Here is a 14,337-nt window from a genome sequence, read left to right as displayed (position 1 = left end):
AATTGATTCCGCTTACTGAAGGCCTAGGTGTAAAATGCACTGCCCCCGCTGGATTGTAAGTGCATATTTGGGGCGTGGACAGGAACAACAAACCAAAAGAACATCAATGGAGTAAATGTGAGCACCGAATTTGTGTGGCTATATATATATATATATATATATATATATATATATATATATATATATATATATAATAATAATAATAATTTCCTTGTATTGTCATTCTGAGTAACAATGTACACAGAACGAAATGTCGATTGCACCTGACCCGTATATATATATATATATATATATATCAAGCAGTTTTAGGTGGTCGGCTTCATGGGGGGTCAGTAGGTGCTGTATCCTGGTTTAATTTTCACATTTTCGATAATTCATGGACTTTAATTGTGCATTCTATTCTTCTGCCGCAGACAACACGCAGTAAATGCTATCACGGGGACAGTTTTCGGAGGGCTTTGTGTGTGTGTGTTGGATGAGTGGGCATGACTTTCTGTGTGTGCGACTGGGATAGGCTGTGCACACTGTCAGTCAAACAGCAGGCAAGCTCACAAGTCAATGTGTCCACCGAAAAAATACTGCAAAACACTGTGAAAGTTAGTATTTTTAGCGCCTTGTAACATTGGATTAAATGGGGCACTGAGGAAAGTCAGAAGAGCGGGTGCTTGGTAGATTGTCAGGAACGAAAGCCATAGTGAGGCTTGTCCTACTGCTACAGCTAGGTTATACAGTGGGACCTCGCTACTTTTTTTTTTAAAATGTATATCTTTTTTTTTTCTTTTTAAGTATTTTTGAAGGGGCGTCGCTACTTCGCAGATTTTCACTTTTTGCGGGTGGTTTTGGTCCCCATTAATCGGGTCTAAAAAAATAATGATAATAAATTAAAATAACTTTTAAAAAAAAAGGTGTTTTTTTTTTAAGCATTTTTGAAGGGGCGTCGCTACTTCGCGGATTTTCACTTTTAGCGGGTGGTTTTGGTCCCAATTAACCGCGATAACCGAGGGATTACTGAATTAACAATCTCTTAAACCACCCCTGTAAAGCCTGTATCTCACTAACACCAGACGCGTTACCCATGAAACAGATGACCTCGAGCTACAACTCTTGGGAAACCGCTAAATTTGTGACTGCTGTATTGTGATTGTCACAGAGACTTGGCTCAATCGGAGGATCCTTGATGCTACCTTGCAGCTTGCGGGTTGCTTTCTACGTCACGTTCTCTACACTGCAAGGACAAGCCCTCCAATGTTGTTGTACGAATGTATAATGAAAATTAAGAGCATTCATTCAACTGTGGGTCTAGACTATCGCGGGACTCTTGTAACGTGCGCCCCCTCGAAAAACAAGGGATTACTGTGTACTCGCGTCTCAGCCGTATTTACAACTCTAAAATAAAATATTGAAATCAAGGGGGTCAGATTACATGCACATATTTGATTTTGAGTCCCTAGTAGCAAATGGTGGGCAGAGTGAGCGGGTGCGTGACTTATACATGAACAACAAAATCAATGGGGCAAACGTGACTACTGAAATTATGGCCGAAGAGTGACGACATGTGGTTTTCATATTTGTAAAATTATTTTTGCAATACACCTGGAAAAAAGAAAACATGGAAAGTACTCAGTAATGGGGGAGGAAATCTTCGAGTTGTTTGAACCCTCAAGACAAATCGGATATGGAGTGTCTTGGCTAAGTGTTGGTTTGCAAGCTTTCAAGATTCCACAAGCTAAGAAATATGAAGGGTTCACCACTTTTGCAGGTTGGTGTACACGTTTTCTTCTATACTGTGGCCTTTTTAAAACAGTTTAAGGAGGTTGGCTTCAATGCGGGTATATATGTCACGGTTGCCCATTGCCCTCACTTGGACCCGCTCGTTTGGCGCCAGCTGCTGCTCGTTGCCTGATTTTCTTCCCTCCTATTTAAAATCGGTGCTCTCATTCACTCCTGGTCAGTCCGTCAACAAACCTCTGACCTTGCAACTGATTATTTTTACTCTGTCTGGTATCTTGATCCAATATCCAGTATCCGGTATCGGTCCCGTCTGTCCTATCCTGTGCGGTATCTTGCTCCAGTATCCAGTATCTGGTATCGACCCCGTCCGTCCTTTCGTGTCTGGTATCTTGCTCCAGTATCCAGCATCGATCTCGTCTGTCCCGTCCTGTCCAGTATCTTGCTCCAGTATCCGGTATCGATCCAGTCCGTCCCGTAATGTCCGGTATCTTGCTCCAGTATCCAGTATCGATCCAGTCTGCCCCGTTTGTCTGGTATCTTGCTCCAGTATTCAGTATCTGGTATCAATCCTGTCCGGTATCTTGCTCTTGTATCCGGTATAAACCCCGTCTGTCCCGTCCTGTCCGGTATCTTGCCCCAGTATCCGGTATCGGTCCCGTCCGTACCGTCCTGTCCGGAATCTTGCTCCGTTATCGATCCCGTCTGTCCCGTCCTGTCTGGTATCTTTCTCCAGTAACTGGTATTGATCTCTACTGTCCTGTCCGGTTTCGATCTCGTCTGCCTCTGACTTCCTGTTATTCCGCGCCTGACTTCTCTGTCTCACTTCTTCCACCCAGCGATCGCCGAATCACTGGCGTTTGTGAACACGTGCATGACTCCACCATTTCCGTTAAATAAAGCTTGTGTGAAAACGTTACGCATCTTGGTCCTCTCTCTGTTCGGGTTCTGACAATATATGGTCATTTGTAAATGGATAGTTACTTTCAGAGTAACGCGCTACCTTTGGGTGCCATTAATCTTGGGGTAACGGAATTACTTTTTAAATAAAATAAGTAGTAACGGTAAATAGTTCAGACTAGCATGATTTCACATTTTCTCCCAGGAGGGAATTTTGTGGGGTGTATTATTTGATACGAGGAGACGCTTGAAAGTGCATTTAAAGAGACTCCAAGATCGAGTCGATGGCAGTGTATTGTCAGTGTGCAGTCATCCAATAAAATGAGTGTTTCTGAATATGTTTCTTTTGTATTGTGTCTCTCAATACTTGAGAAATTGAGGTGCCGTGCAGGTCAGGGACGCTTTATTTTGAAGTGGTATGATTTGATTCAATGCGATCACTTATTTAAAAAACAAATCGTCATTTTGAATGGTTCATAAAGTTAAGATAGATAAGATAATCCAAAGAAATATGCTCATTCAAAATAGTTTACTTAATTTAAAAAAAGACTTTTTAAGGAAAGTGTGTAATATTTAGTGCCTCCGAGTATTGCAAAAAACTTTTATCCAGTAAAAAAAAAGAAACATTGATATGAATATTGGGCAAAAATATCATACTCATGTTAATTAAAAAAAAAAAACATAGGTGGAAAAATTTGTATTTCTGCTTTAATCCAATAGTTTTTATCTCCTTCTGGTGTGCATGCCTTAAAGCGCACATGTCAAACTCCAGGCCAACGAGCCACATGTGGCCTGCCACATCATTTTATGTGGCCCCGCGAGACAACGTTGAGAAAAAAAATGAGCTGCAATGACCCTCACTTTTACAAATGTCTACTGAATGTCACCAAAGCCAAGTGCCGCTCCGAAAGCGATATTCGCTTACTACTATTTATCAACCATAGAACATTGAGGAAATCCACCCCAATATTATTTTGTTTAAAATAAAAGTCACAGAAGCTTTGTTTGAAGGGACAGTGTGTAATATGCATTGCCTACTAGAGGTACCAAAAAACTTGTATTTATTTAAAAATAAATAATAATAATGCTATCGTAAAATACATAAACTATCATATGAAAATTACTTTTTATAAAAAATGTGACCTTCTTTTACTCAGTGGAATCCCCACTTATGCTTGTCCTGTCCCAAGACAACACGCTGTGCATATGGCAATGTGCCCGCTCTTGCTCTCACCTGACCACATAGTGCCATCTAGTGGTCGAATATTACACACTGGGGCTTTAAGGGAAGATTGAAAATACAAATTATAGGAATAAAAAATACCGCCTGGGTGTCTTTGCTTTTGCTAGTTAGTATTATCTAACACCTAAGTTTCCAAATTCAAATAAACATTTTCACTTAAAAAACTAAAAATGAAATTAATCATTACAAATATTTTAAATTAGATTTAGCTATTTTGTCACTTTCCTCTCATTGCCAGTCTGCATGTTTCCCCGAATTAAATAACTTTTAGTGGAAATGAATTCAGCTTTTTTTTTTGTCAAATGCACAGTTTATAAAAACTACACGAGATCAAATCTTGATAAAGGAAAATAATATTGAAGGAAAAAACCCTAAATAATAATTTTTGAATAAAATCTAACATCCCTGAATCATAATTAAACAGTGAGCCTCCAGAAAGACCCCCAGCCCTTCAGCTAAGGCACACTTTTGATGCTATTCATATACTAGTCCGGCCCGCGTTAAAATATTTTATCTATCATGTGGTCCCTGAGCTTAAATGAGTTTGACACCCCTGTCTTTAAGGGGACACTGTGTAATATTTGACCACTAGATGTCGCTGTACTGTGTCATGCAACTGAAAACGACTAAAAAGCACAGGGGAGAATACAAACTACAGAAAGTCAAAGTGACCAAACTGTATTATTTTTGTCATGTCATGTCATTAGCCGTACCGCTTATCCTCATTAGGGTCGCAGGGGGGCTGGAGCCCATCCCAGCCATCTCCGGGCAGTGGGCAGGGGACACCCTGAACTGGTTGCCAGCCAATCGCAGGGCACACGGGGACAGACTTCTCACTCGCTCATTCACACCTAGGGACAATTTGGACCGGCCAATTCACCTGAAATGCATGTTTTTGGAATGTGGGAGGAAACCGGAGTGCCCGGAGGAAACCCACGCAAGCACGGGGAGAACATACAAACTCCGCACAGGAAGTCTGGAGCTGGATTTGAACCCACGCAGGAGGTTCCCATGACATGAACTGTGCCGCACAAGCGCTAACCACTGCGCCGCCGTGCTGCCCTGTATTAGTTTTATTTTCCTTTATTCTTCTTAGCCTTTTGAGAAGTTTTTGTTTTTTTCGCGTACACGTAGCTGCGAAATTGCAGCAGACAGTTATGTTAGCGCCGTCTGGGTGAACCTCAAGTAATGCTGAAAAAATACAAATTTCTTGACGACGCGAGTATTTTGAAAAATGCATGTTTATATGATATTTCAAGTATTTTCGTTTAATATTCAATAATAGAAAAAATAAATTGTATTTTAGCATTCGGAGGCCCCAAATAATACACACTGTCCCTTTATCCAATTGGTGTAGTATGAAGATCAGGAAAGAATACAGTCAGACACGGTCTCATTTATGAATAATTGTCTTTACTAATATCAGGCAAATTTCCCAAAATGCTAAATTGTCTGCCCTGTTAGAAATTATTAGACAAGTGTTTTTATTTTTATTTTACAAGTAAAATACAGTAAAATAAGAAAACTGTTTCTAATAACAGAAATGTTTACTAAGTTATACATTTTGAAAGCTACTACAAAAATAGAGTAAAATTAGAAAAAGAATACTTAAAATAAGCAATCTTTTCTACTAGTATTGTTTTTTTTTCCCAGAGTAAAGCAAACCAACAGATGTAAAACTGCACTGAGCTGTTTTTACCACCTTAGCTTGCGGCAGTATTAGTAACATCAATCTTGAGTAAGGAAAATCAGTGTTTATTGCAAAGGCTAAGTCAAACTCAAAGCCTGTGGGCCAAATCTGGCCCCGAGAAAGTTTTCTTTGGCCAATGAGATTATCTTGATTTATTATTGTATCATACACCAGGAATTGTTGTGTATTTGTTTTCATGATACAAAATGCAGAAGGGAGACTATTGACCAAGACAAGAAAGTTTGACCAATGGCTAATGTAATTTTAAGGTTCTAGCATACAAATATTTGCATGGACTTGCACCCACTTATCTCTCCAATCTTTCCCTATGTTTCTACACGGAGCCTCAGAAAATGCTGGTCTACTTGTGACTCCAAGAGCCAAGAAGAAGTCTGCAGGCTCGAAAACGTTCTCCATCCGGGCCCCGGTGCTGTGGAATGCTCTGCCTCCGGAGATAAGATCTGCAACCTCAGTGGAAGTTTTTAAATCTAGACTTAAGACCCACTTCTATTCAATATCTTATGATTGACGCCCACCTCATACATTTCTTTTGCTTTCCTTACTGGCTGCCTGGCTGGTGGTGAAATGAGGGAGAAGGATGATTCGAGATGAGTCAGCGGACCAGCGCATGATAACGTCTGTATCGACCAGCCGGCAGAGAAGGAAAGCTGTGTTGTTGCTGTCATGCACTTTCTGGACACATTTTTACATCTTACCCATGTTTTTCTTTTTGATGTTTACTATGTTTTGTGTATTGTTACCCAATGCTAAATCTATTGCACCTTGGTCAGGGGTATTACCACTTGTGAGGCCCCTTCTAAAAGTTTCTTATTTTCCTCGTGTTGAGGTTTTGAGTTTTTCCTTGCCCTCATGTAGGTATAAGATCAGGGGATGGTGTCATTGCAACCTGGGCAGTCCTCTCAGACATTTTCTGATTGAGCTATACAAATAAATGTGACTTTACTTGCATTTTATTTTATAGTAGTTTAGTGAATGATAGAAAGTTGTTATTTTTTTAAGTGATTTAAAACCACTTTAGCTAAAATATACAACATGGGCTACTTGTTAAAGACAAAGTGTGTCGTTTGAGGTGTTTTTATAAAGTTAAAAGTAGACTTTTTTTTTTTATTATTCGTTAACAATGCCCAAATAAGTTCAAAGGGCCATATTTTTTCCACTGCACCTAGCTGCTTTTATCTTACTATTATTGAGTGTGTTACGGCTGCAGAAAGAATTAGACTGGGGGAAAAGAGGCGAAGGGGAAGAGGGTTTGGAGAGTAAATTCATGCTCTTGCTTGTGTTTTTTTGTTACTGTAGCATGAATATGGTGAAAGTAAGAAAATGACTGTCACACAGTCCAAACGCCAAGCTTGACCCCAAGAAAGATGAAAAGAGTTTGTCTGAGCGCAGCAAAAAAAATCCACGTACTTGCACGCGCCACAAAAAGCAGCTTGACAGAGGCTGCAATGACGATTTAAGCCAAAAGATGGAGTCAGCAAGTAGAACGTTTTCAAATTCTGGATAGCGCCTTTAAATCGTTAATAGTTTAGTAGACACTGAAAATAAGGAGAAAAGACATTAATGGATTTTAAACTGCAAGGAGAACAGGGGAGAGCCCAAACCTCAGGTAAGAAATTCCAACCTGTTCTAAACGTCCTACCCTGAGCCCTGTCTCTTGACTAAATCTCATTGGTTACAAAAGCAGATCCACCCTAAAGGTTGTGGTAATCAAAGAATAGATAGTCAATAATGACAATGGTGTAAACAGCTCAGTAGCCTAGATGGTAGTGTGCCCGCTTTGAGACTGGGAGGTCACTGGTTCGCGCCTCGCCTGAGACATACCTAATTGGTATAATGGCGGCGCCCACTGGCTGCGGCTGCATCGACTCGCTACAACGGGTCAGGTGTATCGACATTTCGTTCTGTGTACATTGTTACAAAGAATGACAATACAAAGGAAATTATTATTATTATTATTATTATTATTATTATTATTATAGTTAAAACATCCAACAACAGTGTACGATTAGTCAAAACAACAAAGTGGCATTGTCTGCAATCTCATTTTCAGGCTTAAAATATTAAAAACAGAATATAGTTATTACTACTGATTATTCTTGAATAATGTCGGCTTCTTTCATTTAAATTTCATATTCAGGAAAGTTGTCTTTTGTGCCTGTTGGAAGTTAAACATTACTGACTGAGCCAGAAGAAAATGTCGCTTTATCTTTCTCATTTAATCGGGATATATTTGTCCGCTTTTCAGACGGTTCAATTAGGTTCACTCGACTATATCTGTCATTTTGAAAGTTTTCAATATTCGATCTGTCGGCTTTTAGCTTAATTTTCATTTCTCCTTTTACATCAACAGGTGGTGGCATTTTACTGAAAAATAAATTAGGAAGATGATTTTGTAACGTTACGAAGTGCCAATGTCGAATTGTACTCTTAAAGCAGGAGTCTCCAACCTTTTCAAAAACCCAGACATGATTTGATTACCAAAAAAAATCTCACTAAAAAGTGGAAAACTATTTATGAGATCAGAAATAGAAAATGAGAATATGATTGAAAATTCCCCAAATTAAAGTCAATTATCTTCTCAGGGAAATGCCTTATCACGTCTTGTATCGTATCGTATATCCACAATTATTAAAATATAATTTGCAAGAGGTTGACAAAAAACAATTTCCTCAAAAAAAATGACACTTTTTTCAACATATAAGCAACAATTTAGATGTCACGGTTGCCCATTGCCCTCACTTGGCCCCGCCCAGTTGGCATCAGCTGCGGCTCGTTGTCTGATTAGCTTCCCTCCTATTTAAACTCAGTGCTCTCACTCACCCCTTGTCAGCCCGTCAACGAACCTCTTCACCCCACAAGACATGTGTTTTTGACTCTGTTCGGTATCCTGCTTGTGAATCCTGTCCAGTATAGATCCCGTTTGATATATGACTCCAATCCCCAGTGTCTCGTATCGATCCCGTCTGTCTCGTCCTGTCTGATATCTGACTCCAGTGTCTAGTATCGGGTATCAATCTCGTCTATCTCGTCCTGGTTGATATCTGACTCCAGTCTCCAGTCTGTGGTATCGATCCCGTCTGTCTCGTCCTGTCTTATATCTTGCTTCCAGTATCCTGTATCGATTCCGCCTCGCTCATCCTGTCCGATATCCTGCGCCAGTATCCGGTGTCGATCACGTCTGTCTCGTCCTGTCTGATATCTGACTCCAGTCTCCAGTATCTAGTATCGATCCTGTCTGTGCCATCCTGTCCGGTATATATATATATATATATATATATATATATATATATATATATATATATATATATATATATATATATATATATATATATATATATATATATATATATATATATATATATATATATATATATATATATATATATATATATATATATATATATATATATATATAAAATGTTGTTTGAATGTCTGTGTCATTTTCACATTCCTTTTTTAAAGTAGTGGGGGGAATCTAAGAAATCCGTTTTTTTTTAAATTGCACACGATTAAAAATACACACTTTTGGCAATGCAAATACATAAGCGCGTCTGTACAAGGTGTTTGAGAACTTTAATGCAGCCTGGGCACACACAAAAACAGCAAACAGTTGCCATTTTCAGCAAATAACAGAGGAGATATCCACCCCAAGAAATCAACAACTAGGTATGTAATTACAGGCTGCACTCGTTGTTTCCAAGGAGCATGGAAAACCCAGTTAGTTAGTGGCAAGCAGCAGCAAGTGATTCAAACAGAACTTGGTGACTGATATTAAAAAACAAAACGCTTCAAAATTCACCACTTGCGATAATTAATGCAAATGTTTCCAGAAAAGGAATAAAAGTACTTACAAAATAGCTTAAAGACGCAGGATCCTCATGTCACTGTTAAACGCTTCTTTACTCTTGTGCCGTGCACTACGTTCGGTTGCTATCTCGTAAAGCGGCAGTTTCATTTGCCTCTCTCATTTTTGCCTCACGCGTAGAGTGTGCAGAAAATGGAGAGAAAGAGAGCGAGAGAGGGTGTAACGGAGGGAAAGAGAGAGAGAAAGAAGCTGCGCACACTTGTTCCCTTCCTCTCGGAGTTGGATGCTAAAGGCGGTTGCAAGGAAAACGAATGAGATATGCAAATTCATACTAAATTAGGGCTGGGACCAGTCTTTTGCACCTTACTGAAAAATGTAATTAGTTGCAGTTGCGACTTAGTTTAGTTTAAAAGCAATTCTGTTACCTTCCAGATTAGTGACACGCAAAAGCAGCTTTTGTTGCTCTGAAAATAACTACTGGGTGTAGTTATGAATTACTGTATTTACTCGCATTGAAGTCTACCCCTAAAACTACATAAAAATGACCACAAGATAAAAGAAAGAGAAAACGTGTAGCCTTCAAATTTGTTGTGTACCGTAAAATTCAGAATATAAGGCCCGCCTTATCAAGTCATGTTTATTTGTATTGCCCTTAATCACAAGGAAACCTCAAGGGGCTGCGCAGACTATATCATCCTACAGATTTTTATTACACATCCCCCTGATCTAAAACCTACATGAGGGCAAGGAAAGACTCAAAACCTCAACATGAGGAAAGTGAAAAAACCTTGAGAAGTGACCTTATTACATGAGGTAATCCCCCTTCCAGGGTGACCAGGCTGCAACGGATGTTGCAATCACAAATAATACAAAGACATTGTCAACGTGAAATATAGGTTATTCATATGCGATAGAATAGAAGTATGTTTTAGACAGTTCTACTGAGGTTGCAGATCGAATCTCAGAAAGCATTCCATAAGCCGCACCTGACTATAATGTGTGTCATGATTACTCATTGCACTCACCTGTGCCCGCTCGTTTGGCGCCAGCTGCTGCTAGTTGCCTGATTGATTCCCCTCCTATTTATACCCTGTACTCCAGTCACTCCTTGTCAGTCCGTCAGCGAACCTCTGCATACGCAAGGCCAGCACTTTGACTCTGGCTCCCGTCAGTCCCGTCTTCATCCGTATCCTACTCCTTTTGTCTCCGGCTATTGACCCGTTTTTGATCACCGACCACGGTCTGATCTCCCGCTCTAGCTATCGACCTGTTTTGCCTATTTGATGACACTCCGATCTCCCCCTCCGGCAAATCCACTTCCGCATTCCGATCATGCTCCGATCCCGTGAGCTGCTTCTTCCTGTCCAGCGAGCACCGGATCGCTGGCGCTTGTTTCCTCGATATCCCAATAAACTTCTGTGTGAAACATTACGCGTTTGGGTCTACCATTTGTTCTGGTTCTGACAATGTGCCCACATTGAAACACGAGATATTCACAAAGAAAGGCGGTACACAGAAAGAATTTCAATAGTTTTCAGCTGGACTCTTGACAAATAAATACATGTCTGTATGATGTCACCAGTCACTGAATTTTGTCATGCTATATATATATGGTACCCAAACTACGGCCCGCGGGCCGGGTAACGGCCCGCCTCCACATTTGGTTCGGCCCTCTGAACAATACCAGAAAGCATTTTGATTTTTTTTTTTCATATATGTGTATTTGTATTTGATAATAAAGTTGGACTTTTGCAATAAAATGTTCCTTAGTTATGAACTATTTTCATTATTAACTATTAGTTAGTAACTATTTTATACGGCGCAACAAGGGTTGTTATATTTTGGGATTTTGGTGTTGTTTTGTAAAGCAGAAAAAGTGAAGTACCAGTATATCACCACTAGATAACATAGTCTCACAGGTCAGGGAAGGGTGTTTGGGGCAAGTCTCACGGGACTTCACGTGATTTAATGACACTTGTTCAATAAATCACTGTTAATATCAACAAGTAAATGGTGTCGTGTGAGACTGACATTTACCATCTATTTTGCAGGTGAGATGTTTATACTGGTAACACACTTACTGTGAGGAGGATAAAATGTGAAAATATGTTCGTAAAGGTTGTTTGTGATGTCTGAAAAGTTTACAAAAAGTGAAATAGTACGAGTGAGTCGTCCGTTAACATAAGCAACAGAGTGAGGTATGCTACTTTATGCGGGACTGGGTTAAGAGTGTACTAGGATGTTAATATGTATATTTGGTTACCGTATAAACACAAAGTGAGTTGTTTTGCAAAGTACAGTTATGGTGTTTTTGTTAAATGATTCTTGAAAAGTACCAATTGATGGCAATGTTATTTTGTATTTATTTGTTAAAGGGGATCTCACGTAATTTAATGAGATTTGTTCAATAAATCACTCTTAATGTCAACAAGTAAATGGTGTCGTGTGAGACTGACATTTACCATCTATTATATATATATATATATATATATATATATATATATATATATATATATATATATATATATATATATATATATATATATATATATATATATATATATAAAACAAATGAACCCAGAGAGGGTTATTTGGTTATTATTTATTTCATTATTAGTGTTATTTATTTTCTGACTTTTGTTATGTGAAGAATCCAGAAAGGGTTATTTAAATGTGGCTTTCTGGAAAAACATAATCCATTACACTTTTTCTGTTACAAACTGACCCCGGCCCCTCATCAGAGAAGGGAAAAGTTATGTGGCCCTCACAGGAAAAAGTTTGGGGACTCCTGCCATATATAATTGGAAGGCTTAAACTCTTGGAATTCAAGATATGACAAAATATATCAGGGAAACATCACAATCAGTCTGAAACAAGATACCCTGGTAACTCATCGTTACGTCCCCTAGCCATCTTCAAATAGTTTGAAGGTCTGCGAAAATGGCTTCGTGACATCAAGGACAATCCATAGAATCCAACTGTGTAAACTATTTACTCCAAAACACACAATAATGCAGACAGATAAATAAGAAACTGCCTGAAAGATTTCTTGGATGTTGCTTCTTGTAAATTTTTTTGTTTCGCCATGTTATTTACATTAAAAAATTAATAGACTCATGAAATGATTCCCAAAACGGTAGTTATCGCTCCCCTTTTGATTGATACCTTTTCCACGATGAAGGTCTGTTCATGCTAGTTTAATTCATGCACAAAGTACAAAGTTACATTAAACTTGCGTCTTCCTCGACACATATATTCCACCTGTCTCACTCTTACCGTTACCGCTCGGGCACCCCATAGAAACAATGCATGAATTAGCTGCACCATTGCATGAGCCGCAGAGTTGAAAGCTTGTGACGAAAGTCACGACTTATAGTCTGAATTTTACGGTTATCTCGAGAGCCTGCAAACAAACACTAATTTGAGCCCCTCCATATCCATTTTGTCTCAGGGCTTCAAAGCACTCGAAGATTTCCTCCTGCACTGCTGAGTACTCTGACAGATCGTTTTTTTTTTCAGGCACGGTGTGTTGCACAAATAAATTCACAAATGAAAAGACCAAAATTCAGAACACATTTATTATAATTTGTTTAGGTTCGTCCCATTGATTTTGTTGTTCCTTTACAAGCACTACCCCATGCGCTGTTGCATTTAAATGACTCCCTGATTTCAGTATTTTACTTTAGAGTTGTCAATATGGCTTAGGCACAAGTATATAAAGTAGAAAAAAATATTTTTCATGAAAAAAATTCACCCTGCTGTGAGCAATGAGCCGCAACCGAAAATGTTACTGTTCCTGAACAAAAAAACGGTAAATCCGTTGTAACTATGGCAACAGAGCCAATGAGAAACATCCATCCGTTGTCTGCATCGCTTATCCTCAGTAGGGTCGCGGGGGTGCTGGAGCCCATCCCAGCCATCTTCGGGCAGTGGGCAGGGGACACCCTGAACTGGTTGCCAGCCAGTCGTGCCACAGACCCCGTCGGTCAGGAGGTCATCTGGGCTCTCGGAGCCGGCTGTAGGGACATCATCTCCCTGCAGGTGGCACCGCTACACCCATGCCAACATTTTCAACTTCCTGCACAAGAAGTGTGCTGCGCCTACTTCCTGGTTTGCCAGTCACACGTTTCCTCTACCGTCGTCTGCTTTCACAATGGAAGTCGCAGGTCACACAGAGACAGACAACTCACTCGCTCATTCACATCAAGGGACAATTTGGATTAACTAATGAACCTAACATGAATGTTTTTGGAATATAGGAGGAAGCCGGAGTGCCAGGAGGAAACCCACGCAAGCACAGGAAGAACATGGAAACTCCAAACGGGAGGCTGGGGTAGCTGGACTTGATACCAAATTGTATTTACTTGAATCGGCTTAATACCAAAATTCCCAGTATCACCCACTCTTGTTATGTATGTGCAAATCAGGGACGCTTCAGGCGCACACTCTGCCAATGAGCGCGCTACTGCCCTCTAATGTATCGGAGGTGCGATTGCACGTTATTCTCGGACGGTAAAAACAACTCAAGTACAACGATGTGATTTTGTGATTTGGAAAACTGTTTTGAGAATCTTGCTAGACTGCTGAAAGATCAACAGGTGCGGATAATACATTCACCACATCCTGCGCCGATTGAACGGCAAGTGGATGTTATGTAAGTTATTGTTTGCGCGCAGCATGGATTCAATACACCCACAAGTGCATTCTTTTCATGAATGCATCGCAACTCGTTGCGTAATATTTTTGAAGCCGTACCTCTTTATACGAGCACCTCACAAGTTTTTTTTTTTCGACAAAAATCTACCACACTATCAAAAGGAAAATCCAGCTCACGAGTAGTCCCCGAGGCTACCACTAGAGACTGCTCGAGACCGCTCACACCTCGTGAAAGCTTACCGCCTGCATCAATTTGTACAGTTTGTGCATGAAAACTGTGAGAGGAAAAAAGGA

The 14,337-nt window shown here is 39.8% G+C and overlaps 1 protein-coding gene across 1 annotated transcript in view; it reads right to left on the bottom strand.

Moving 5' to 3' along the window:
- Nucleotides 1–9,547, bottom strand: part of cpne7 (copine VII) — a 78,313-nt gene extending 68,766 nt beyond the window's left edge. The window contains exon 1 of the mRNA XM_088334468.1: nt 9,434–9,547. The gene's annotated coding sequence lies outside the window, so the exon portion shown is untranslated. The remainder of the gene's footprint in view (nt 1–9,433) is intronic.
- Nucleotides 9,548–14,337: the final 4,790 nt, after the last annotated feature.

The sequence above is a fragment of the Urocampus carinirostris genome, chromosome 4 (assembly GCF_059441175.1).
Source record: "Urocampus carinirostris isolate Australia breed hairy pipefish chromosome 4, RoL_Ucar_1.0, whole genome shotgun sequence".
NCBI lineage: Eukaryota > Metazoa > Chordata > Actinopteri > Syngnathiformes > Syngnathidae > Urocampus > Urocampus carinirostris.
The sequence above is the reverse complement of the archived record's forward strand: the minus strand, read 5'-3'. Positions and strand labels throughout refer to the sequence as shown.